At 44.3% G+C, this 25,802-nt stretch overlaps 1 pseudogene; it reads left to right on the forward strand.

The window, feature by feature from the left end:
- LOC130478379 (ATP-dependent RNA helicase DDX19B-like) overlaps positions 1 to 11,716 on the forward strand; it is a 29,917-nt pseudogene extending 18,201 nt beyond the window's left edge.
- The last annotated feature ends 14,086 nt before the right edge of the window (positions 11,717 to 25,802 follow it).

A 25,802-nucleotide genomic window follows, 5' to 3' on the forward strand; every position in this document is an offset into this window, starting at 1 on the left:
ATAGTTATTAGATGGCCCAAAATGGATCAGGCAAACAAAGGAGCCAAAGTACGCCTCTATGCTCTCAAGGGTAAGGGACTTTGCCCTGTAAAGTCTTTAACACATTTCTTAAAAGTCCAGCCTAGTTGTCAGGGCCCGTTGTGTATTCATCAGGCTGGGTCCCCACTCACCCGTTTTCCATTTATTAAGGTGCTCCGTATGGGGTTGGAGGCTATTGGTTTGCCTCCGAGAGAATTCGGGGCCCACTCATTTAGAATTGGGGCTGCCACAGATGTGGACAGTTTGGGACTGCCAGCTACCAGAATCCAGGCCAACAGCAGGTGGAAGTCAAGGGTAATAGCAAGCCTTACCTGGAATCTTTATAACCTCCTTTTGTTTGAGTTTCAGTGAGACACTTGTTACGGGTATGGATCATTGGCCACAGTATCGTTCACTGGGCAAGCAGGTCTTGTCATCCAGTTGGGGCAGACACCTTGGCCTTGAAGGACGGTTGCGAATTTACTGGATGGGCCGGCGAGGTATGCAGTGGTCTGCATTGTGGCCTACCTTAATTAAAGGAACAAGGAGGCATGGAGCACCAGATGTTTTGTTGGTCCAGCTTGGGGAGAACGACCTAGGTGTAAGAAAAGAGAAAGACTTGTCTGAAGCTGCCAGTGATGACTTGCAAGCTATTGTGGCCCAGTGGCCTGGAACAGTAATAGCATGGTCGGACATGCTGAAGCGACGCTGTTGGTGTCATGTGAAGTACCCACAGAAGCTGGATGTGGTGCATCGAAAAGCCACCAATTCCATTGGCAAGGTGGTGGTGGCCCTAGGGGGCATGGTGGTTCGCCATTGGGATATTTCTTTTCAGCAAGAGGTGTTTTTATTGTGTTATGTTAATGGTTAATAATAATATGACATTTACTTGGAAGGGCCCTGGTTTTAATACTTTAATTGCCAAAATTTGCAATGCATTTAATATATTTAATATATTTTTACCCAATATTTGCCTAATACTATTACACGCACCATCCTCTATATGACACCCCTTCAAGTACTTGAAGATGGTTATTATATCACCTCTCAGACGTCTCCTCTCCAGGCTAAATATACCCAGCTCCTTCAACCTTTCCTCATAAGACTTGGTAGGAGTCAAATCTCAGACTACCTTGCAGGGTTATTGTACAGATATAATGGAATAGATCTCATATTTACCATCTTGAGCGTCATGGAAGAAAGTCAGGATATAAAAAGTGATCAAGTATTAGCAGCAGCAAAGTACCAGGTGTTAGATTTAGATTCTAGATAGCTTCTATGTCTTCCCATTCCTTTCTAAAGGCCTCCATAGGGTGTAGCATTAACAGTGCACAGCTGTGATCTTTTATCACCAAGTGTACATCATGCATCACCAATCACAGCTGACTGACCGGTCACATCGTTCTGGAATTTTGCCTTGTTTTTTGCTGCTAGGAAACCAGCGGGCCCCAGACTCTGCTGGGACCCATTTTGCATTCCCGCAGGGGGCGTTGAGGGAGGCAGCATTGGCTGGCCTTGCTGGGCCTGGCGGTGCAGCCAGATAGTGGCCAGGGAGGCCTCTGCGCATGCGTGGGTTTCCGGGGCTTCCTCAACCTCCTTCTGGCCCCTGGCGAATCAGGCTCATCCTGGCCAGGCTGTTTTTCATTGGCTGCAGCCAAGTCAGAAGACAGGGACACTGGCTCTTCCGCCTAAAGGACGACAAACTTTTTTTTTTGAGTGCCAATGCAGCAGAAAAAATTGATAGTGCACCAAAAGTACATATGCAGTCAATCCTATGCCTATGGTAAGGCAGCATGACTCCGTACCCTTTCAAGAGAACTATCTTGATCCCTTTTACCCTCATAACAACTCTGTGAGGTAGGTTAGGCTGAGAGATAGCAAACCGCCCCTACATTCCATATGATTGAGCAGAGATTAAAACCCCAAGTGCTATGTAATCTAAGCTCTAATAAAGTTCTGACTCATGAAAGTCCATGCTGAAATGAATTGTGCAAGTCTTTTAAGGTGACATTCTTGTTTTAATTTGCCTTTACAATATGGCCCAGGCTAGCATGATCTCATCAGATCTCACATGCTTAGCAGGGTCAGCCCTGGTTAGTACTTGGATGGGAGACCACCAAGGAAGTCCATGGTTGCTACATGCAGAGGCAGGCAATGGCAAACCACCTCTTGCCTTGAAAACCCTTTGGGGTCGCCATAAATTGTCTATGACTTGAGGACACCTTCCTCCACTATAATACACTGGGCTTTCAATGTGCTCAGTAGGCCTTACTCAAAAGTAAGCAGACATACAATAAGACGTCTCGGTCTCGTTCACAAGCCATGACGCCTCTTTCACAAGCAGCCAAGTCCTCAGGCGACAGCTTTTACAGCCAGCTGGCCTGTTAGGCTTCAGGGAAGGTTAAAGAGTTAGAAGGACCACACTCCCAATCAGAACATGATGCAACGTTGCTATCTAGTGGACTACAGAGGTATTGCACCAGCTGAAAAAAGATTAATGTGCTCAAATTCATTGTTGCTTAAAAGGGGTTCACACTGCTGCATTTCTTGCCACACCAAAAAAAAAAAGGTGTTTATATGGACTAGATCCATATAAAGCAGCCATATCCCAGCCACAATCAGAGGTAACATTTCTACTTTCAAAGGATTCACAGCCAGAGTCAAAGACACCCTTCTTGGCTACACTCAAGCTTAAACTACAAAACAGCAGTGAATTCTATGAACTTCTCATGGTTACTTTTTACTGTCTCACAATAATCAGAAATAAGGATGGTCCAGAGGGATAATTACCTATGGTTTGAACTATGGGGATTCACTTCTTATCATAACCATGCCATGGCTGCCCCACACATATAGCTTGGGTCACACTTTCCCTATGTGATGGTGCAGCTCTGCTATACTAAGCAAACAGCCATTTAAACTACAGGAAAATACAGTTGTACTTGCCTGTAACTGACACTTATCGAGTGGTATTCCACACAGCCCACATAGGAACTGCACCCGTGCAGTCCATCCTCAACCCCCCCAAAGCTTGACCTGAGCTTGATATGCTCCCCTCCATCAATGGTTTTCAGACCTTCAAACTAATCTCCCCCTACCCCCCCCCCAAAGGAATCCCTCTTTCATACCAAACAGATATTTCCAATTCTGCATGTAGGTACATGGTCTCAAGATGGCAATATGAACGGCCTCCATAGAATTAACATTTCTGTAGAACCACAATATTTCCTTCGTGATGCTCTCATTCTAGCATTCCCCCAGTCATCTACACTTTACCCCCAGCAAGTTGGGTACTCATTTTACTGACCTTGGAAGGATGGAAGGCTGAGTCGACCTTGAGCTGGCTACCTGATCCTGCCTTCTGTTGGGATCGAACTCAGTTTGTGAGCAGAGTTTGGACTGCAGTACTGCAGCTTACCACTCTGTGCCACAGGGCTGTGTTGCTTTCCCACTACAACTAAAATATCTTAGGTATTCCCATACAAAACATAATGTGTGAAGCTACTCTAATTGCCACAGATCATGGTACAAGCTGGTACTATTTGTTTGTTTGTTTGAGTTATATCTCACCCTCCCTGGCAATGCCAAGCCAAACTGAGATTTACCAATGTGCACAGGTGTGGTTTTTGTTTGCTGCTGCGACATCTGCCCACTTCCCATTTGTCACACACCATTCATTTACCACTCTCCTCTCTCACACAGATACCCTTTCAGATTACTCAGAGTAATCTCTTCCCCTCTCCTTCCTACAAACAGCTGGGTCCATTTCTAGGCCTTGGGTGCTGTTGATTTAAAAGGGAATGTGGTAGAGTCATCCCACCGGCTCGCTCCATTCAGCCCTCCGAGGCATTTTTGGCACCCAGCAACCGTCTCCAGCCCCTGTCCAGAGATGTGCCCCTCTCCTGACCTGTCTGGCCCCGGGAGGGGTCGTCTTCTCACTCGTTCTTCAGTACGCTGCCACCAGCTAGTAGGAATCACCAGCTGACAAGACCAGTACTCCCAGCCTCCTTGACTAGAAATGATCGCTAATCCCTGATGGTTTCCTTTGCTAATTGTCTCTGCTGTAACAACATCCTGCATTGCTACTCCATATCGGATGACACCCAGTGTGTCCCCATGGCAGGTATCAACATCCGTGATTGGATGTTTAAGTGTGACTCTGCATCAGACAGGCAACCAGTTTCCCAGTCCAAATCCTCCCCATTATTTAAACTGTTTAAAAGGAACCGTGCCAGAGGCTAATTATCTGGTCAGTACCGTCTTCCACAATCTCAGAATAGGTATCACTTCAATCCGGTTTCAAACCATGTCCAACGGTTTTGCTAGCTGGGCGCTACTCCCAAACAACGTGGGCCTCTTCGACTGTGCATTTGTAAAGCTGCAGTTCCAGAGGACCTCTTGCACAATATTTTATTCTGTCCGCTTTATACGGAGCCTCGGACAAAATTTCTTACAGTGCTTTTAAACTGCTTAAATCTCTTTACCGATTCAGAGAAGTTGCTCTTTCTCCTCTCAGATGTTGATCCATCCGTTTCACTCTTTGCCTTAGCAAATTCTGGCCAAAGCTGTATTTAATGAGGGCATTTAATGTATGTAATGGCTAGCATCTTTTAGTCAGACTGTTTTAATGTTATAATTTATGACTTGGTTTTATATGACAGACTGTAATGGCCTTCGGCTAAACAAAATAAACTTTATTGTATCATAATAGCCAAAATGAGTTGGGACTGGGGGGTGGGGACAGACAGACGATATAATGCTCTTAAAACCTCTGCAATAGGCACTTTGCCCTCGCCTGGATGGCCCAGGCTGGCATGATCTCAGATCTTGGAAGCTAAGTAGAGTTGGCCCTGTCTAGTATTTGGTTGGGAGAAAATGGCTGCTACACAGGGTGGGCTCTGTGGCATTATAGCCTGCCAAAGTCCCTCCTCTCCCCAAACCCCAGTCTCCACGCCCAAATCGCCAGGAATTTCCCAAGCTGGGGTTGGCAACCGTACCTCCAGGACTTCACCCTCCCCCATCAGTATCAGCATGGTGTAGTGGTTAAGAGCATGGGACTCTAATCTGAAGAACCAGGTTCGATTCCCCACTCCTCCATAGGAGCGGCGGATGCTAATCTGGTGAACCGGGTTGGTTTCCCCACTCCTCCACATCTCTGAACTCTCTCAGCCCCACCTACCTCACAAGGTGCCTGTTGTGGGGAGAGGAAGGGAAGGCGATTGTATGCCGGTTTGAGACTCCTTAAAGGTAGTGAAAAATTGGGATCTAAAAAACATTCTTCTTCTTTCCATCTTGTCTAGATTCAACTTTATTGCCCTCTGCTAAGTGAGCATGGGTGCCAGGCATCGACCTTCACCGAAAACCAAAACAAAACTTTATTTCAATTATAATTTTTTTAAATGAGAAATACAATGTTACAGGCAGTTTTGAAAGGGAAAAAAATCAGCAACTTTAGGAATCCCCACAGGGGAAAGTAAGCTTTTGAGAGAAAGTGAAAGCCCTGTGTTACAGTAGAAGCGGAAAGCTCTAAGGATCAAAAGGGAAAGTCGGCTGCAGACTTACAGAAATGTGTCTTTATCTGCGCGATGAACCAGGCTCAGTCCTCCGAGGGCAAAGAAGGAGATGGAGAAAGGCAGACCGCCAGGCGGCTATGGGGCGGGGGCGGGGGGAAGCACAGCTAACTACCAACATCCATTTGGTTGCAGGAGGAATAAGAGACCTTTTCAGGTTTTATTGTTATTTTTGAGTGAAGCAGAGCGCAGGGGCTTGGGGAGTGCGAGGATGTGGTGGTGAACTTCAAACAGGAAGCAAACGATGTACTGAAAAGTCACATTTTAATTGTATAAATATGAAATAACATGAGAATAACAAAGGAACGCCATCTGCATCCAAGAGAAATAAAAGAACAGGCTCCGGCAATGGAAAAATCCTAGGATTGCTGACATAAGACCTGGTTCAGCCGTGCTTTACGGATGTGCTCAAAAAAAAAAAAAAAATTGAGGCTTTTGAGGGCTTGTTTACACAGTCCAGACCTAAAGGGTTGTTAGGTGGTCTGTCCCACTTCGATTGAGCAGCCGAGAACTCCATAGTGTTTCAGCCACATCCCTGTGCTGATTATTTTGGAGGTATTCCCGGGTCACTGTGGATCTCTAGGGAACGGTGGCCTCCAACCCACAAAGGCCCTAGGGAAACATGTGACCAGGACAAGCTCCTTCCACCACCACCCCTCAATGGCACAAGAGTACCGCTCCACTGCTGATCAGCAGCAGAGACCCCCCCCCCCCCCCCGCTGCTCACAGGACTGGGGAAATGCAGCCTCTCCGAACCCAGGCTCCAGAACGATTGCCTCTGTTCACCCTATTCTAGGGACAGCCCTGCTCAGAGTTAAGTGCCCTGCTTTCATTGACAGTACCCAATGAAAGATGGGTTGAAAGCACCTAACCCAGGGGTCCCCAATGTGGTGCCGTCGGGCGCCATGGCACCCACTGAAACCTTTCTGGCACCCACCAAGTGTTTTTAGGAAATGGGCAGGGCCAGGTGGGGCTTTGCCCAGCAAATGTTCTGATTGGCCATTGGAAATTTGATTGGCTGTGCAGATTTTATATATATATATATATATATATATATATATATATATATATATATATATATATATATATATATATATATATATATATATACACACACACACACACACACACACACACACACACACACACACACACATATATATATATTCTTTCTTTAAATATTCTGCTCAAACGACCAATAAGTCTTAAGCAGTACCACACTAAAACACAATGGCCAAAATATTTAATATAGTCCCCTTATCCTTTAAAATAGGCAGCTAATATATCTCTCTGATTTGTTGGTTATTTTAAAAATTCAGGAAGGGTGAGTGCCTTCTTTCCATTATCAAATGATTCAACCAGTCTCTGTCTATCAACCTCAAGTAACAGACAATTAAAAAAGAAAAGACTTATTGTACCTATACTGCCAGACACACAAGGGCAGATCCTAGTGAAAAATGGAACGTTTCTAAATCTGTCCTTCATCGCAGGTGACGGCACAGTGTTCAGCTGGGCCATCATAGAGGCGCTCCTATACTTGGGAAACGTTAACAGATTTAAGTACTCTAGCATACTGCGTGGTAAAATACCCCAAAAGAGGGTGGAGCAAACTTTCTGTGCTCTATTGGGCACACTATTGCGACCTAATAAAATCAAGCTTTTTAAAAATCGAAGTCACTGCCCTCCTTTCCCCAAGTTGTTTTACAGTATCTATCGAGAATCCTAGCTGATTAACCAGCGTGGTGTAGTGGTTAAGAGTGGTGGTTTGGCGTGGTGGACTCTAATCTGCAGAACCGGGTTTGTTTCCCCACTCCTCCACATGAAGCCAGCTGAGTGACCTTGGGCTAGTTGCAGCTCCCTTAGAGCTCTCTCAGCCCCACCTACAGTACCTCACAGGGTGTCTGTTGCAGGGAAGGGAAGGGAAGGTGATTGTAAGCCGGTTTGATTCTCCCTTAAGTGGTAGAGAAAGTCGGCATATAAAAACCAACTCTTCTTCTTCTTCTTCTTCTTTCAACCATTTGTTTCTACGATGACTTATAATTATCATTCCCAAGACATTGCACACCAAAGTTGGGGCTTGTGCAGATTTTTTTTTTTTTAATGTTGCTTTGGGCGCAGCTGCTACCACAGCCTAAGGATCTGCACTGTGTAACTGAAGATAAGCTGTGGCAGCATTTTGTGGTTGGCTCCACCTCCTGCAGCAGCCATTTTGTGGCTGTGCCCACCACACAGTGTCAGAATTCCAAAGGTGCCCGCAGGCTCAAAAAGATTGCCCATCCCTGACCTCATCTATAATGCCACAGTTGATTCCCAGCTCATATAAATTCCTCCAATGCACCACAAGTTCAGTTTTTATTTTACGGTCATTTGACCAAAAAATAGAACACATCTAATCAGAAGTAACATAAATTTGTAATAAAAACAGTATCAGTCAGACAAAGAGTCCACAAAATAAAACATATCAATAAAATCCCATATCTAAAGAGGCAAATAAGCTAGCTTCTAAAATATTTATCTGTCAAATTTTACCTATTTGTAAATTGCATCCTTTCGGGCCTTATATATAGCAACACAAAATTTGGCCACACATCTCGAAGTTTGTGGATTACTATCTTCCAGTAGTCGTTGGATACAAATTTTATCAGGTAGCCCTATATTATTTCTTAAAATTTCTTGGATAGTTTTAGATCTTAACTCATGATAAAGAGGGCAGTATAAAAAGACGTGTTCGCGGGTCTCCATTTCTTCACCATTGCATGGGCAGACTCTCTTGGAAAGAGGAGTTTTTTTATACCTGCCTTCTAGGACAGCCGATAGCATCTGGCTAACGTAAAAGCCCTTCTAACTTTGTTCACCTCCAGTGTCATCAGATATAGGGCTGCCGTCATCAGGTGTCTGAACTTCTGTGAGGCTATGAAAGCAGGGGACCTTGCGAGGTCATGCTGTCTCTCAGTGTCTTCCACTCTCTGCCTTACTACTTTTTTGAACTGATCTCCGCTCAGTATCAATAAAATGCATAAGGAATTCATAAAGCCAGTGTGGTGTAGGAGAGCCAGTGTGGTGTAGCGGTCAGGGTGTTGGACTAGGATCTAGTGGGCTCAAACAGTTGTGCATGGAACAGGGATTCTCCTGGTGAGAACACTTACGAGAAAGTAAACCACTCCCACTGAACCACAACTGTGGTTCAATTTGCAGCTTGGTTAAGACACTCAGCATTCAAGCAGCAACTTGCATGTGCTTAGGTGGCATTCCAGACCAAGCACCACAGAGCTATTCTATCTAGGGTTGCAGGGTGCCTCCTCTCCTCTGTAGGGAAGCTTTTCTTTGTAATCGCGTGCACGCGCCGATGCACACGTGGCACTTCTGGTTTAGAACCGGAAGTGCCTCCTCGCAAGGGGCCTTTACCTCTTCGTTTGTGTGGTAAAGCAGCCCTTTACCACTCAAACTAAGAGGTAAAGGCCACTCACGAGGCAGAACTTCCTGTTCTAAACCGGAAGCGCTGTGCGCCATAGAAACTTGAACACATGAAGCTGCCTTATACTGAATCAGACCGTTGGTCCATCAAAGTCAGCATTGTCTACTCAGACCAGCAGCGGCTCTCCAGAGTCTCAGGCAGAGGTCTTTCACATCACCTACTTGCCTGGTCCCTTTAACTGGAGATGCCGGGGATTGAACCTGGGACCTTCTGCATGCCAAGCAGATGCTCTACCAAGTGAGCCACAGCCCCTCCCCCAGCAGAGCACAGCCTAAGCATGCATGCATGCACGTTTGCCCGCCGACCCTTAGGTGGTCGGCGGGCAGAGGGGTAAATGGCCGGGGGGTTGCCCGCCACCAGCGGGCACCTGGCAACCCTAATTCTATCCCCTCCCATCATCTCAAACACAAAGGTTAATTGTAATTTTAAAATAATCAATTGGTTTGCTGAGCAGTACCCTGCCCCTTCTAGTATTATGTCATTAGGGTTGCCAACCTCCAGGCAGTGTTACAACAAATGCAATACACCTGTGCCAGAGTTAAGATCTTCTCCTCTTAACCTCCAGGTAGTAGCTGGAGATCTCCTGCTATTACAACTGATCTCCAGGCGATAGAGATCAGTTCACCTGGAGAAAATGGCTGCTTTGGCAATTGGACATTGAAGTCCCCCCTCCCCAAACCCTGCCCTCCTCAGGCCCTGCCCCAAAAACCTCCCGCAGGTGGTGAAGAGGGACCTGGCAACCCTAGATGTCATTCATCCCACTCGTTTTCCTTATGTAGTACCCATAGGCCACTTAAGTCTTTTTCCCCTTAAGTCTTTTCTTACAGTTAATGAGGAAGGTCCACTCTGAAAACCCATCCACTCTCAGTTCTCAGCCTGCTTCTGCCCTTCAATGTCTTTACAGTAATCAGTTTCCCCAAGTGCCTATGGTATACGACAGGAAAAGAGGATGTCCCAAAGCCTCCCACCCTCTGCATCCACTCTAGAACTTCCATTTCCTCTAGACCCTGTGGAATATGTCCTCTGATGTTGCCATGTCCTTCAGGAGAGATCTCTGTAGTCTGAAGATCAGGTGTAATTTGGGCCCCACCTTAACGTTGGTAACCCTAGCCCACTGGTTCCCAACCGGTGGTCCACGGACCACCAGGGGTCCGCGAGAACTAAATCAAGGTCCGCGAAACAAAGTTATAAACCCATAATAAATTAATATTTACGCGGGTGACTTAGCAGCAGCTCGTGGGCGCAGAGAGCGGCAGCGTGCAGCGGTGACTCGTGGGAGCGGTGAGCGATGAGTAAAGAACATGCGGGGGCGGGGAGGCCGGGGGAGGGTGCAAGCGAGCCTCACGGCTCACGCTATTTTGCATCCACAAGTATGTAGCGCAAGTCGTGTCACACGCATTAAGTACCTACTTTGTTTTGCTCAGGGCTGTATCCATGACTACTGTTTAGTGAAGTGATATGATGGTTCCAGATTAACGGTAAGTCCTTCAAATTTGTATTAACCTCTAAGATACCTGCGAAATATGCACCATGCTCCCCTGCGTCCTGCGGTGCACATCATTTGGTGGCAGTACACGTAGTTCTGATGAGCGTGACACAAAACACCATCTGGTTCACTTTTCACTGGTGTTACACACTATTGGTAAAATAAATTTGAGCTATTGACCACTGTATCTCTTATAAAAAATCGTTATTCAATCACATACCATAGAGAAGGAGCTTTTATTTTTTAATTTGGATGTTGGATTTAGGATTTGCCATGAAAAAAATAATAAAATAAAATACTAGGTGGTGGTGTAGCTGGGACCCATGGGTCCCAACCCCGAATGGCGTCCATTTGCACAGGACCGTACGATCCCAGACTGGGGTGTGAGAGGTTAATTTCAATCAATCAACTCAGCCTATCACAGTCCACTGCTGGACATAATTAGTGTATTAATTTATTGATTCGAAATGACTAGTTATGGAAATGAATTTTGATTGCGTCTTTGTTTAATTTTCAGAGAATGGCGTCAAAAAAGAGAAAATACGACAATAGTTACATCAAATTCGGATTTACCTTTATTGAAAGTAATGGAGAAATAAAACCACAGTGCATTATATGTGCCACCGTTCTCGGAAACGATGCTCTGAAGCCAGCAAAATTGAAATGCCACTTAGAAACGGTCCATCCTAATTTATCTGACCGACCACCTGAATTCTTTGAAGGTAAATTAGAGAATCTGAAAAAGATGAAACTCGGGCCTAGCGGTTCAAGATATGCATCATCGGAAAAAACATTAGTCGCGTCGTTTGAGATTTTGAAATTGATAGCGCAATCAAACCTTGTTTGATGTTAGCTGTCGAAGAAGTTTTAGGGATGGAAGCCAAAAAGAAAATACAAGAAATTCCTCTATCGAGCAACATGGTAAAAGCTCGAATTGAAATTATGTCAAAATACATTGAGGAGCAGCTTGTTTCGAAAATAAAAAATTCGCCATGTTTCGCTTTGCAGTGTGATGAATCAACAGACGCTTCTAATTGCAGTCAGTTGCTCGTATTTGTCTGCTTTTTAGACGACAACAACACTATTAAAGAGAAATTATTGATTTCACGGAAACTGGAAACGACGTCAAAAGGTATCGACATCATGAATATAGTAGCAGAGTTTTGAGAAACATAGCATTATGTGGGAAAAGCTCGCCGGCTTCTGTATGGGTGGCGCTCCAGCCATGTTAGGATCATGCTCCAGTCTAGCAACATTAATAAAACAGAAGAATCCTTCAGCAATAACAACTCATTGTATCATACATCGTCAGGCTTTAGCTTCCAAGTCTCTTCCTAAAAGCCTTGTTAATACCATGGAAATGGCCATAAAAGTGGTCAATGTTATTAAAAGCAGTGCCTTAAATACACGCCTTTTAAAAAAAATTTGCACCGAAATGGACTCCGATCATGAGACTCTTCTTTTCCACACCGAAGTTTGTTGGCTATCGAAAGGCAATATGCTGGGAAGGTTATTTGAACTAAGAAAAGAGGTTGAGCTGTTTCTAGCAGAGAAGAAAATTAAAGATTTACTAGAGCAGTTTTCTGATTCGAAAAGTCAGATGCATTTGGCTTATCTTGTGGATATTTTCTCACATTTGAATAAACTAAACTTACAATTGCAAGGTTCTGGAAACATAAATTTAGCAGGTGTGGGAAACATTTTTATGTTTGAAGACAAACTGCGTGCCTTTATTTGCAAACTTCAAGTATGGGTAGGTAAAGTTGGTGAAAACAATTATTCTGTGTTTGTGACATTAAAAGCACTGGTTGATGATAGTAAAGATGACATGATCACTGCGAATATACAAGACAACATCAGAAGTCATCTGCAAATGCTGGTCGATGAATTCCGCCATTACTTCCCAGAATATAACCAGACCAAATCAAAAGATACCCAAAAGCTGATTCGCAATCCTTTTGGTATTGCTGTTGAAGAGGTTGCAGAAGAAATCCAGGAAGAGCTCATTGAATTCCAAAATGATAGGCACTGTAAGAATGCATTTGAATCAGTTTATCTTGAAGAGTTCTGGTGTAAAAAAGCAATTTCATATCCTACAGTTCGGGGATTCGCCTTGCGATATCTTATGCTCTTCTCCACAACTTATTTATGCGAACAAGGGTTTTCTGCTTTGCTTATAATTAAGAACAAGACCAGAAATCGATTGGAAGCAAGTGATGATATTAGTGTAGCTCTGAGCAACAGTATTAGCCCCAGAATTGCCCAGCTTGTAAAAAGGATGCAAGCTCAAAAATCACATTGATTTTCAATTAAAAGTTCTCTATTATAAAAAATATATTCAGATATTATTCTAAGTTTAATGTTTAACTAACTGTTATGATTAAAGCCTTCGACAATGTTATGATTAAAGTTTATTTTCAAATTCTCTGAATTTTTATTTTGAACCTTGGGGTCCCTGCACCGAACAAAAAAGTCCTAGTGGTCCCTGGTCAAAAAAAGGTTGGGAACCACTGCCCTAGCCAGAGACTCTGGGGTCTGAAATGGGAACAATCAGGAAGGGGCCTAACCCCCCTAGAATTGTATAAGTGCTGGCCTCAGAGGCCTGCTGAGCTGCAGAAGAGAAGAAATGCGTTACACCAGTCAGGCTCTGTGACCGGCAGCCAATATAAAGCCAGCGGTAACTCTGGCCTTCTGCCCTTGCCTGGTCAGCAGAGCTGCATATTCTATCGACTGAACTTCAGCCTCCAGTTTCTCCAGCTGCCACTTCTAGCAGCTGGTTTAGGGCCCTTGGGACAGACAGCATATGCTTCAGGTCTCAGTTCCATTATAGCCAGCCCCTTGGGTTCAAGGCAGGGCCTAAGTATTTTGGCTTTGTTTCTGCCTACAGCTAAAAGCTTTTTTTTTTTTTAAAGAAAAGATTCTGGTACCTCAGAATTGAAAAGGGCCTCTTAACCATGTCCACTGCCAAATCCAAAAGCCTTTATACGGGCACACCCAGAATGTTTTCGAATATCAGCACAACTGTGAAACTAGACCTCTTTTTTTTCTTATTTCTTTTCCTTTTTTCCCTTTTTGAAAACCAAGAGAGCCCAGAATGGCAGGAAATCAAAACTCGGGAACGTACAGGTTTCTCACAGAACTATATGGCTGAAAGATCACCCAAGACAAAAAAAAAAAAGCCTTGATTTTAAGCAGGGCTGAGTTGCATCAATTCAATATGTGCAAAGCCCAGTTCATTTGGATCTCTCTAACAGTTTAATTCCCCCCTCCCACATCCTTCCAAGAAGCTTAAACACGAAAGTTAACTATTGCTCTTTACAGTTGAGGCAGGGAAAAAAAGCTAAAAGGAAATCTATACTGGGGTGAGTAAAGGAACTGGATACTGGGAAAAATGCTCTAACAGCGCATTCCTGAGCTTAGAGAGCGAAAGCCCTTAGGAGGCCAAGAAGGCGCTGCGCTGGCGTTCGGGGCCCCCGTGCAATCGCCCAGGCTACTTATGCTGGCATTAGTGGCCCCAGCGTCGGTGTGGAAGCCTGGATGCTGGACCCCGGGCGCCGGCGCAGCACCACCCCGGAACACCGGTGGGGCCTTCCACCAGCATCCCACCAGTGTAAAGGCTCACACCGGCATTCCAGGGGGTGTCCCGGCGTCCCAGGAAGCATTCCCGGGGCGTTCCGGGGGAAGGAGCTGCCGTTAGGCAGCCTCCTGTCCCCGTTTGCCCCGGGTATGCTGGTGGTGAGAAGAGTGAGGCTGCGCCTGCTTTTTAGCAGGCACAGCCTCGCTTTTCTGTATGGGGCAAAAAGCCCCATGTAACATTTTAAAAGCCTTTAAAAGGCTTTTTTTTTTTAGTTTTCCGTGCCTGGGAAACTAGTTAGGAGGATGGCACCTCCTCTCTGCCATCCCCGAACGCCAAAATCTCAGGAATGCACTGTTAGACTAGCAATTTTCTGTAGCAGTTTCCCCCCCTCACAATATATTGCAATATATCATTACCCTAGTTTTATCCCTTTCCATTTGGCAATGTCTGACCCCACCTTTCCCCCTCTGTTCCTCACTGAGCTAACATGCCAAATATGGCTCCATTTCAAATTGTTTCAGGCCCTGCCAATGTCAATAATAAATAACCAAAAAGGCTCACAATTGCTTTAACTGACCTCAAAACTGTGTGTGTGTTTTAAAACCCCAAACCTTAAAATAAACACAATAGGCCCAAACCTTCAAGGGTGGCACCAGCAAAACTTAATTTTTTTGGTGACTTCTCTTGTATACACAGAATGATGGAAATTCAGAAGGTAGCAAACAGAAACATACTGAGGATTTCAGGTAAACTTATTCCTGTTTTATGGTAGTTAGAAATACAGATCCACACAAACAGTAGTATGTATTGTCATCAGTAAACACACTCTTTTCAGTGGAACATATTCCCCAGATATTTATTTAGTACATTTTACCCCACTCTTCCTCCATGAAGCTCAGGGTGGCATACATTATCCTCCCCTTGTCTATTTCATTCTCACAACAATTTTGTGAGGTAGGCTAGGTTGAGGCTCTAGGCCACCCAGCAATCTCCCATGGCAGAGTAGAACAGCTAGATTGGAGTCCACTAGCACCTTAGAGACCAAGAAGATTTTGGGGGTATGCGGTTTTGAGAGTCAAAGCTCCCTTCGTCATATGGCAGAGTTGGGATCTGAACTTGGAATTTGAATTTATAGATTTGAACCCAGATCTTCCAGACCCTAGTCCAGCAACTAAACCACACTGGCTCCCAAATTCCCAAAGCTGCAATTTAAATTAGGGACCTTTCAGCACCCACCAACTGGGCTCACGTTCGGATTGCGGGACATGATCAGGGAAGCTGATTCATCGATGGGCTTCTCAGCTGTTCATGCTTATTTGGCAGGAACAGGAAGCACTTGCTGTAGCTCAGCCTTGCGGAGAAACAAAGCGAGGTTAGGGAAGGGCCTCTAGGCCAGGCGTCCCCAACCTTTTTGAGCCTGTGGGTCCCTTTGGATTTCTGACACAACGTGGTGGGTGCAGCCACAAAGTGGCTTACCTGCAGTAAGGTGTATTGTGATTGCAGCTGCTGCCACAGCAGCATTTTTAAAAATCTGCACGGGCAATCGAATATACAGTTGCCAATTAGAAGCCTTGCTGGGCTAATGCCCCACCCAGCACTGCCCATTTTCTAAAAACACTTGGCGGGCACTAAGAAAAGGTGTTGGCGGATGCCATGGCACCCAAGGGCACCACGTTGGGGACCTCTGTTCTGAGCTGATCTGGGGAGAGGGTCAGCTAATACGCAGCTTCTGATCGTCCCCTCCCTCGACCCCCCCCCCAACCAAACTTTGCTGTGTCCATCCTTGCAGGGACTGAGCAAAAATTTGGGTGGGGGGAAGCAACAGATGACAACTGCCCACTGATCTCTGATCACCAGGGAATGAACTTCTGACCCCTCCCCCTCCCAATTCTCCGCATCCCTACAAAGGCTGGGACGTTTTCTGGGCAGGAGATCAAAAGCTGGGCCTCAGCTGATTCACTGGGGTTGCCAAGCGCCAGGTGAGGCCTGGAGTCCTCCCAGTTCTCTAGTTCATCTCCAGTTCTCTAGTTCATCTCCAGACTAGAGATTAGTTCTACAGAAAATGGCAACTTCAGAGGGTGGACTCTGTGGCATCATATCCCTACCGAGCTCCCTCCCTTCCCAGGCGTCACCCCCCAATCTGCAGGAATTTCCCAACCCAGAGTTGGCACCCTTATGATTCACCCCCAACTTGGCTGAGGCTCATCCTTTTGCAGGAACTCAGTGCAGTTTCCCAGGGAAAAGTTACTCATGGAATATTCGCAGGGGAGAAGTTACAGGTTTCCCTTCCAACCACCAAACTTTTCCCTGTATATCCCATTTCTGCCCCAATATTCACATTTCATGGGAATCACAGGGCTGGGAGCATTCTGCTTCCCTCATAGCATACAGTTCCAGATGGTGAAAGAGCACCTGAGAAAGTTTTCCTTAAAAGCAACAACAACAACAACATGTTTAATTATATGCCTTTTTTTAAATTCCATATACTACATTTTTGTACTCTTGTTTGCCTTTTTAATCATTTGCCATTGGGCATTAAAGAAGTAACATATTTTGTGCCTTCTGTTCACGAGCAGAACAGCTAAATGCTAAATCGTGTCAGAACCGACACGTCCCCTCTTATTATCTTCCGTTTCTTCCAGACATCCCTAAGCTGTTGTGTGACACTCTTGGCATTCATGTTGGCAAAATTAAAAAGCTGTCAGCATCTCCTCAGCCTCATGCACACAGCGTTCACCTCGCTGAACTGAAGCTACTGGGTATACGCAATACCCTCTGCAGAGGCCAGTAGGGTCAAAGACAACAGCAGAAGATTCTCCTCCCAAAGTCCTGCAAACAGTTAAGGCTGATTGAAAACAGACTCAGAATTCAGAATGTAGTTGTTTTATTGTAAATAATATTTCATTTCATGTCCAAGTAATATTTATAAAGACATTAATCTAAGTACTTGGGAAAAGCTGAAGGATAAACCACTGCACAGTCATAAATCTTTAAAGCCTCAAGGAATTAAGACTGCATGAAATGGCATTTGTACCTTTTTCTTATTTCATATTTAAATGCTGGCAATCTCATAGTCACTGTATCCAAGGCCTACAAGCACAACTGCGGAAACTGATGAAAAGGAAGGACCAGAAATTTAATGTCAGAAGCCCACAGTGATAGTTTTAGTATGGCCACAGCACATACTCACGAATTATAATGTAATCCTAGGCAGAGATATTCCAGTCCAAGCCCATTTGACTTCAGTGGGTTTAAGGCAGGAGTAAACTCTGCCTTAGTCTTGCATTGATAGTGTAGCAAGAGCAGACATCATAAGAAGAGCCCTGCTGGATCAGACCAGGGGTCCATCTAGTCCAACATCCTGTCTCACAATGGCCCACCAGTTCCTCAGGAGGGCCATATAGGGCTGCCAGCTCTGGACTGGGAAATTCCTGGAGAATTTGGGGGTGGAGACTGGTGGGTTGGAGTTTGGGGAGAGGAGGGATCTCAGTGGGGTATAATGCCACAGAGTCCACCTTTCAAAGCAGCTGTCTTCTCCTGTAACCAGGAGACCAGTTGTAATTCTGGGAGATCTTCAGCTACCACCTGGAGGCTGGTAACCCTAAGGGCCGACAATAGGGCATAGAGGCCAAGGCCTTCCCCTGATGTGGCCTCCTGACCCTGGTATTCAGCAGCCTCTGAATGTGGAGGTCCCCTTTAATCGGCATGGCTAAGCAGACACTGACAGATCTCTCCTCCATGAATCTGTATATCCCCTTTTAAAGCCGTCTAAGCCTGTGGCCATCACTATATCCTCTGGCAATGAATTTCACATTTTAATCACTTGGTGTGGAATGTATTCCCTTTTGTCAGTCCTGAATCTACTGTCCACCAGCTTCACTGGATTCCCTCAAGTTCTAGTAGGGAGAAATGGAAGAGGGAGAAATGCCAAAATGGGCGTGGGAGGTTACAACCTCTCACTACAATGTTACTTATTACTTCCTCCTCCCATTATTAGTTTTATCTCCTGTCCCCGGCTCTCACTCTTTGCAACTAAGTTGTACAGTGCACTCCTAAGCAGCGTTTACCCTTCTAACCCCTTTAGCTTTAATGGACTTGGGATGGCTTAAGATTGCACTGTTGGGAACCCAGGCTTTGAATTTTTGGAAGGAGCCCGATCCTGAGAAAGGAAGCCTCGTAGATGGGCCAGAGTCAATGGCTGACTGGAGCTTCGTCCCAATTAGAAAATTGGAACAAAGAATGCCAGGTAGTCTGGATCAGCCCCAATGAAAGGTATGATGGTCCGACAAATTACTATAAAAGCAAAGTGTGCGTTTCAAAAAATAAATTGTTCTGTAGTATCTGGTGAGTAAAGGGCCTATAACCCCCTTCCCCATAACATGGATTGTTCCCACAGGTATTCAAATTCCTTCTTCTGCCATGTAGAACAGCCTCCGGAAAACGCGGGGAGAGCAAAGTGACTTCTAAAAGTCAGAAACTATGTGCCTCCGAAGTAGTCGAGAGGTGACTGCCACAGAAACAACCCGTACATAAAAGGCCCTAAAGAGTGCCTGTAAACATTTGCCAGTTTTACCCGTTTGTATGGTGCTCCTTCAGAAGGTTTTCCTCTGTCGAGCAGAGCTGTTACAGTGGAACATAGCAGGAGAGGGTGGGCCTGCAGGTACATGGGTCCCGTGCCATGAAAGGCCAGGTGACAGTTAGAACCTTAAACTGAGCCCCGTACCTGATCAGTAACCAATGGAGCATGTGCTGAGTGGGAGTGATATGCAGATTCTGCTTGACACCCGATAATAGCCGAGCCATGGTAGTCGGTAGCCCTAAGACCTGATCAGTTCAGCTGACTTCCTCCATACAGAGTTCGGTGTCCCTAAACTGCAAACATGTGTCCCTACTGCCTTGTGTGTGTAAAGTGCACAGCTGACTTATGGCGACCCCAGCAAGGGACTTTCAAGGCTAGTCAGAAGCAGAGGTGGTTTATTTGTTTATTTGTTTTTTGAATTTGTAGCCCTCCCTCCCCAGCAAGCTGGCTCAGGGTGGGTTTGCCATTGGTTCCCTCTGCAGAGTCTTCCTTGGTGGTCTTCCTTCCAAGTACCAACCCTGCTTAGCTTCCGAAATATGATGAGATGGAGCTATACCATGCCACCTTCCCTCCCCCCTACTGCCTTATCAGTCCATATAAAAGACCAGTAGCTTGTGCCCAACCATGCAGTTCCACACAATGAAGGACTCTTAGGGTTTTGGAGGGGGGCGGGGAAAGTGATTTTTACCCATTCTGTCCTTCCAAGGCAACCCACTGAGATCCCTACTTTGCTCTTCCGTTTCCTTAAAGCATGGCTAGATCCACTGACTGTTTTACTATCATATGGAATGAAAAGATGTCTAAAATTGGTAATGGCTTCCTCCCAGCTTCATTATTGAAAAGACAAATGTGCCTCGCAGCCCGTTAGGTTGGCTCGGTTGCCAGCCTTGCCCCTCTCCCCACCTGTCTCCCCCTCCCCCTCTACCTGGTGAAAGTTAACAAAGCACCCCAGAGGCAGGTTTCACAGACAGGAAGAAGTTACAGAGAGCCAGCCTGGTGTAGTAGTTAAGAGTGGTGGTTTGGAGCAGTGGACTCTGATCTGGAGAACCGGGTTTGATTCCCCACTCCTCCACATGAGCGGTGGAGGCTAATCTGGTGAACTGGATTTGTTTCCCCACTCCTACACATGGAGCCAGCTGGGTGACCTTGGGCTAGTCACAGCTCTCTCAGTCCCACCTGCCTTTGTTGTGGGGAAGGGAAGATGATTGTAAGCCGGTTTGATTCTTCCTTAAGTGGTAGAGAAAGTTGGCATATAAAAACCAACTCTTCTTCTTCCTCCTCCTTGTCTCATGGCACCTTGCATGAAGTAAGTGGGTCAAGGTTGGTCTTGCATTCCCTTCCCCATCTGGGTCCTGGAGCAGTTGCAAGTGACAGGGAAACGTGAGATGGACAGCTGAACTAGCGTTTGATTCTCAAGGGTGCACATCTTACTGTCTGACCACACAGCCAGGAGAAAGCAGAGTTCACAACATCACTAAGGAACATGCTGTGAATCCTCGTTTGGTCTTATGTCTGTCATTGCCACTGACCTTGCTGGTTTATAGGACGGCTGGTAGATGAACTATGTGGGAATGCACCAATGTAGCTAACAGCAGTCCCAGAGAAGCTCACAATTTACATCACAGGTGGGGAGCAAGAAGGATGGAAAGATGAGATAACAGTAAGAGGGACTTAAGCCGGCAGGCAAGCTGAAGTCACAACTGGTCAAGAGGTCATGGCAGTGAATAGGAATTTAAAGGCAAATTTCGTTGGCTGTTGGAGCAATGCCAGATGGAGTTCGAATGCTTTTCTGTTGCTCTGCTCAAGGGTAATCCCTTTTAAGAAGCTTGAGTGCTTTGATCTCAGATGGATATTCTCCTTTTCCATCTGGAACAAACTCTGTTTCTGTAAACGCACGAGGGCAAAAAAAGAGAAAGGTTTCCGCTACCACCAAAAGCTAAAACATACATAATCATGCCTCTAAATTCAAATTTTATTTTGTATTTGTCTACCTTAAGCAGAGGAAGACCACAATACAGCAGGCAGAAATATTGGCAGCACCCCACCAGCCACACCACCAGGGATGCTCAGACATCGGCCAGCTCGCCTCCTGCCCCATCAGGCTCCCATTGCATGAGACGCCCGATGAGAGTCAGGTCAGGGTTCCCTAACCCCAGTAACAGTCCAACAGGGGACTCACCTTAACAGTGGTTTGGGGGTTTTATTTTTCTTGGAATAGTGGCATGGCATGAGAAGGGGCCAAAAATGATTGGGGGGGGGGGAGCACTGTTTGTCTCACTGCCAGGACCACGTGTCCTGGGATCAGGTGAATGACAACATGTGGTGACTGGCAGTGGGACAAAAATCCCTCCCCAACCATTTTTTGCTGCCAAAAACTGCAAAAAAGAGAGTGAAGCCCCTTCTCATGCCATGCTGCCACTCCGTGAAAATCTTCTCCCCCAAATCGCTTCCAAAGCCAGTTCCTTGTTGAACAGGTAATTGTGAGTATGGTCAGAGATTCCCCAAGCCAACTCAGGTCAGGTGTCTTGTGTAAAGAGAGCCTCGCATGCAAGCAGGGAGATGATTTTCATCAATCTGTTTGGTTGTTTGTGAGCAGTTTGAGCCTATTTGACAAGTTCCTTTTCACACATTCAAACAGCACATTGCAATCAGCCATGTTCCATGCATGTGTTCTCATCTAACCTGCTGAGAGTGCTAGCTTACCCCATTTCCCACAGAGTTGTCAGCACAGCACACCCCTGGGTAGCTAATTGCATAAATAAATAGTGAGCTGATCCATTAGATATCCAGGGACTATAGGTTTTTTGTTTTTGTGTTTAACACCTTACTGGTTGATATTTGCCCTGACCTGGATGGCCCAGGCTAGCCCAATTACATTAGATCACAGAAGCTAAGCAGGGTTGGCCCTGGTTAGTACTTGGGTGGGAGACCACCAATGAAGTCCAGGGTTGCTACCCAGAATCAGGCAATTGCAAACCACCTCTGTTCGTCCCTTGCCTTGAAAATCCCATGAGGGGTCACCATAAATCAGCTGCAACTTGCACTTTCCATAGCCACCACCATTTGGTGTTCATTTAAATCTGCGTTTCTGAGGTTAATGTGATTTTCTCCCTCCCACATCATTTAGCTTCCTCACTTGGCCCATCAGTTTCACCTACTGCAGATGCATGAAGCACTGGCAAAGCAAGCAAATAAAACTTCACCACCACATGTAGCAGTCTCTGACATGATCGTGGTATCTTATGAACATGTGCAGAATTAATTCCATATAGGGCTTAAACACATCATACACATACAGAGGTTTGTGTAATGTATACTGAAAGTCTGTGTCATGCTGACAGGCAACTCTGTGTCATGCTGACAGGCAACTCAAGGTTAGCTCTAATCAAAGCTAACTACTAAAGTAACTCTGGCTTGCCCTTGAAGGGGCAGCGTAAAAATCATCTTTCTGACTTAGCTGCCAGATGTCAGAATCTTAATCTACTAAGAGTGCATTAATAATTGGAAGTGTGCTTAAAAAATAGTTCTCTCAACATAAGAATAATATGCTTCCTTGCTCTACTGTAATCTTGCAGCAGAGAATGCAGCAGAGAATGCAGCAGAATGCAAACCTGCTAAACTAATGTAAACAACACTTTGTAAAGTGACAATGTCAGCTATAATTGTGTTTCATGAGTTATATAGTTAAACGTTGTGCTACAGGTTTCTAAGTAGTCTCATTTAATGCGTATAGTCCTAACGAAGAGGATGGTATAGAAATTAAATATGTAACTTGATCATGTCATTCAGAAATAAGGATTTATACTTTAGGCACAGAGGACTGAAAGGGAAGGATGTCCATATTTGGACAATAAGATATCAGAAGACAGGAAAAGAAACCACCAAAGCTCCTGATTCTGGATACGAAAGGGAAATAAAATTATCCTTTCAAGGGCTAAGGAAGAGACGTTCCTGAAGGAAAAGGAACATTCTTCACTCTTAATGGGTCTAGAAATAGTATAAATACCAGCCACAGTCCAGCTTGCATTTTAGAGTTCTATGGCTGGCAGACTGCAGCTGTCTGGCATAGCACCTCCATCTCAAAAGGCTTGAGATGTAAAACATTGAAACTCTGATCCTTGCGTGGACAGAAGTTCTCAGATATCTTGAAATATCAAGATCTGGATATTTCAACATATCTTACTTACAGTCTTCTTGTGAGACTGCTCTATTCCTAGAAGAGGATAGAGACCCTTAGAATTCCTATTCTTTGAATAGGAATCTAAGTGCAGTGATCTTTCCATGTATTGGAACACTGAGAGTCCATCAGATTTATGGATTCTTACAAACTAAGCCTATTTGGCTTACCAATGCTAAGAAGCATCCTGAATACAGGGATAATAGCTAGACCTCTGGGATTGTGTCAGAACGTCCTCTACTTAACAGAGGGACTTCTGAACCTCCTCAGAGCAAGAGACCAGAGAAGGGAAAGGAGACTCTCTGTACTCTGTGAGATATGCACAATGCACATACACAGATGACACAGCAAGGTATAGTGTGTCTTCTGTACAGAAATGTTATGATGTTTTGAATGATTTAAGTTAGGATGTTTCTAACTAAATCTTTCTCCAAAGAATTAACCATATTTTGACAGGATTTCTGTAACCTTATATTCTGAATGAAGGTGCATTGCACTAAGGATACTTTATGAGTATATTCTGACTAAGATACTCCTTTATGGAGGCATAGAGAATGTGAATGATTACTTGCTACATAAACATGTTTAAGACTAATGATGTCTATCCTTATATGATATTTTAAGGCTTTGCAACCAGAAAGCATATATTGTATAATGTAAATAAATGTGTTTTTTATATATACTTCTACTCTTGTCCATTATTATAAATTTATTGGCGTGTTCAAGAGATGTCCTAGAAGCAATAACAAGTTTCTAGGAACCGTTGATTCCGGTCTAGTGGTGTCTCGCTGAATAAGATAACTCCATTTCTCAGTAAATGGTACATTCTAAGAGTGTAGGCACTTAACGGCCCGAACCGCGACAGTTGGCGACCGCGGCAGGACAGAGCGAAGGGTTTGAATCCAGACGTGGGTTCGAATTCAGAGTGTTTTGCAAGCACACAATTTAAACCATTGGTATTTATTCCTGCAGGATCCTAAAGCACGGCTTAGGAGATTTTGGCTCTATATATTTGCAAAGCTTGTAGAAGTGACTACAATGACAATACCACAGTCAGGAATTGACTGACTTCATAAGGTGAAGGTAAAGGTAACATTACTTTGCAATCTACTGCCCTTTGTATACTGTACATTGAGCCAGGGCACAACTAAACCAATGGGCATTTCTCTAAGTACTTATAGAGAAATGAAGGCTACTATACTGTACTAGCCTTTTCAATAACAGCCTACAGGTGGCTGAGCAAGTAAGCAACTCTATGTGATAACTGTATGATATGCAGTCAGATATATTAAGATACATTAAGATGTATTGAATTGAAGTACTAAGGTACACATACAATGCTATATGCCAGATTAGAAAATATCTGGAATTTCTGAAACATGTCTTTATATAAGAGAATGTAAGACATGATGAATACAAATGAATATTAATGAAATGGAATGTATGTTTCTTTACTTGGTTCTTAACCCACGAGTGTTCAGGTGGTTGAAGAGATGTCTGCTACTCACTTTTCTGTTCCTCATTATGCTATTATGAGATTATTGTACTAAGGACAAACAGTTGTCTGCTGGATAGACAAACTGAAACCTGGGCAATTATGATCATAAATACAGGAGCGTTTGTCACACCCTAAGTAGTGGGTAAGTGGAGCGAAAAAAGGACAGAATGACATGTAGTATGATTGAACTCCTATTTGTTCCCCAATGTGTAATTACTAAGTAAATATCATGCATTATAAATATGATTGAAAGAAAATATACAATGATTCATTGTAAAAATATTTCGTTTTTATCTCCAAATAGAGTAAAAGGAATCTTGGTGTCTAGGAATTTGGATAAGGTTCAGCTGATGTTACTCAGACCAATGATAATGTTCAGAAACATGAAGATATTTTATATAAGTATATGTTATACTTTTCAGAAAGTACAAGTGTTCTAGATCTTACTTTCCAGCAGATGTGAAAGAAGAATTTGGTAAAATGCCATCACCAGACTGAGGTCATCTGAGAATAATGGACCATATATGTTTAAAGAAAATAATTGAACAATGATCTGAAGAGAATATTTTGAAGAGTTGTGAAAACCACATAGTGGAACATAATATGGTGGAACACAGCCCAAAGGGATCATTGTTAAAGAAGTAAGTAAAACTGTATTTACTCCACAGCTATAAACAACAGACAGATGTCTAAGGCCTACTGTATCTGAACTGTATTGGAATCCATCTGCTACATAAGATGTGCAGCTGAAGAAGAGAATATACAGAGACTAACCTGATGAGTCTCTGATTGAGTTGGCAGAAAAAGTCACCCCCCAGAATAAGTGACTAACTCTGATCTGGAACCTACCCCTGCTTGGTGACTTGATAATGGTTATCCATACTAACCATCAGAAGCAGGTATTGATGTCTGAAAAATGATGTGATATATGTTATTCGTGAAAACAACTGTTTATCCATTCAACCCATTTATATACTCAGAAGCAAGTATACCACTAAGCTTGTGAGCAATTGATGTTTTGGGATACCACCCAGTAGGTGTACATCGGATTGCAGCAAGTCAAAACCTTTGCATAGAGGACCTTTTGAGATAAGGACTCTCATGATAGACCTTTATGAGTTTGAGGCAAACTCCTCAGAGACTGTCTAAAATGCAAACTTATATGGGCTGGAGGAACTGATGATACTATAAATGTGATAAATCAATATTCATGTCAGAAGAAATATGGAAGAAACAACCATATCAACCATATTCGTCATTCAACAAAGGATTGAAGACAGCCTTGATAAAGGTACAGTGAACTTTTTTATATACTTTGCATCCAAGAAGAAAATGCAAGACTAGCATAAATGCTTTATGATAAAGAAGCAAGAAATAATTATGCTTCAGTATATTACAGTATATGCCAATACCATTGGAAAA

Source organism: Euleptes europaea, chromosome 5 (assembly GCF_029931775.1).
Source record: "Euleptes europaea isolate rEulEur1 chromosome 5, rEulEur1.hap1, whole genome shotgun sequence".
NCBI classification, from domain to species: Eukaryota; Metazoa; Chordata; class Lepidosauria; order Squamata; family Sphaerodactylidae; genus Euleptes; species Euleptes europaea.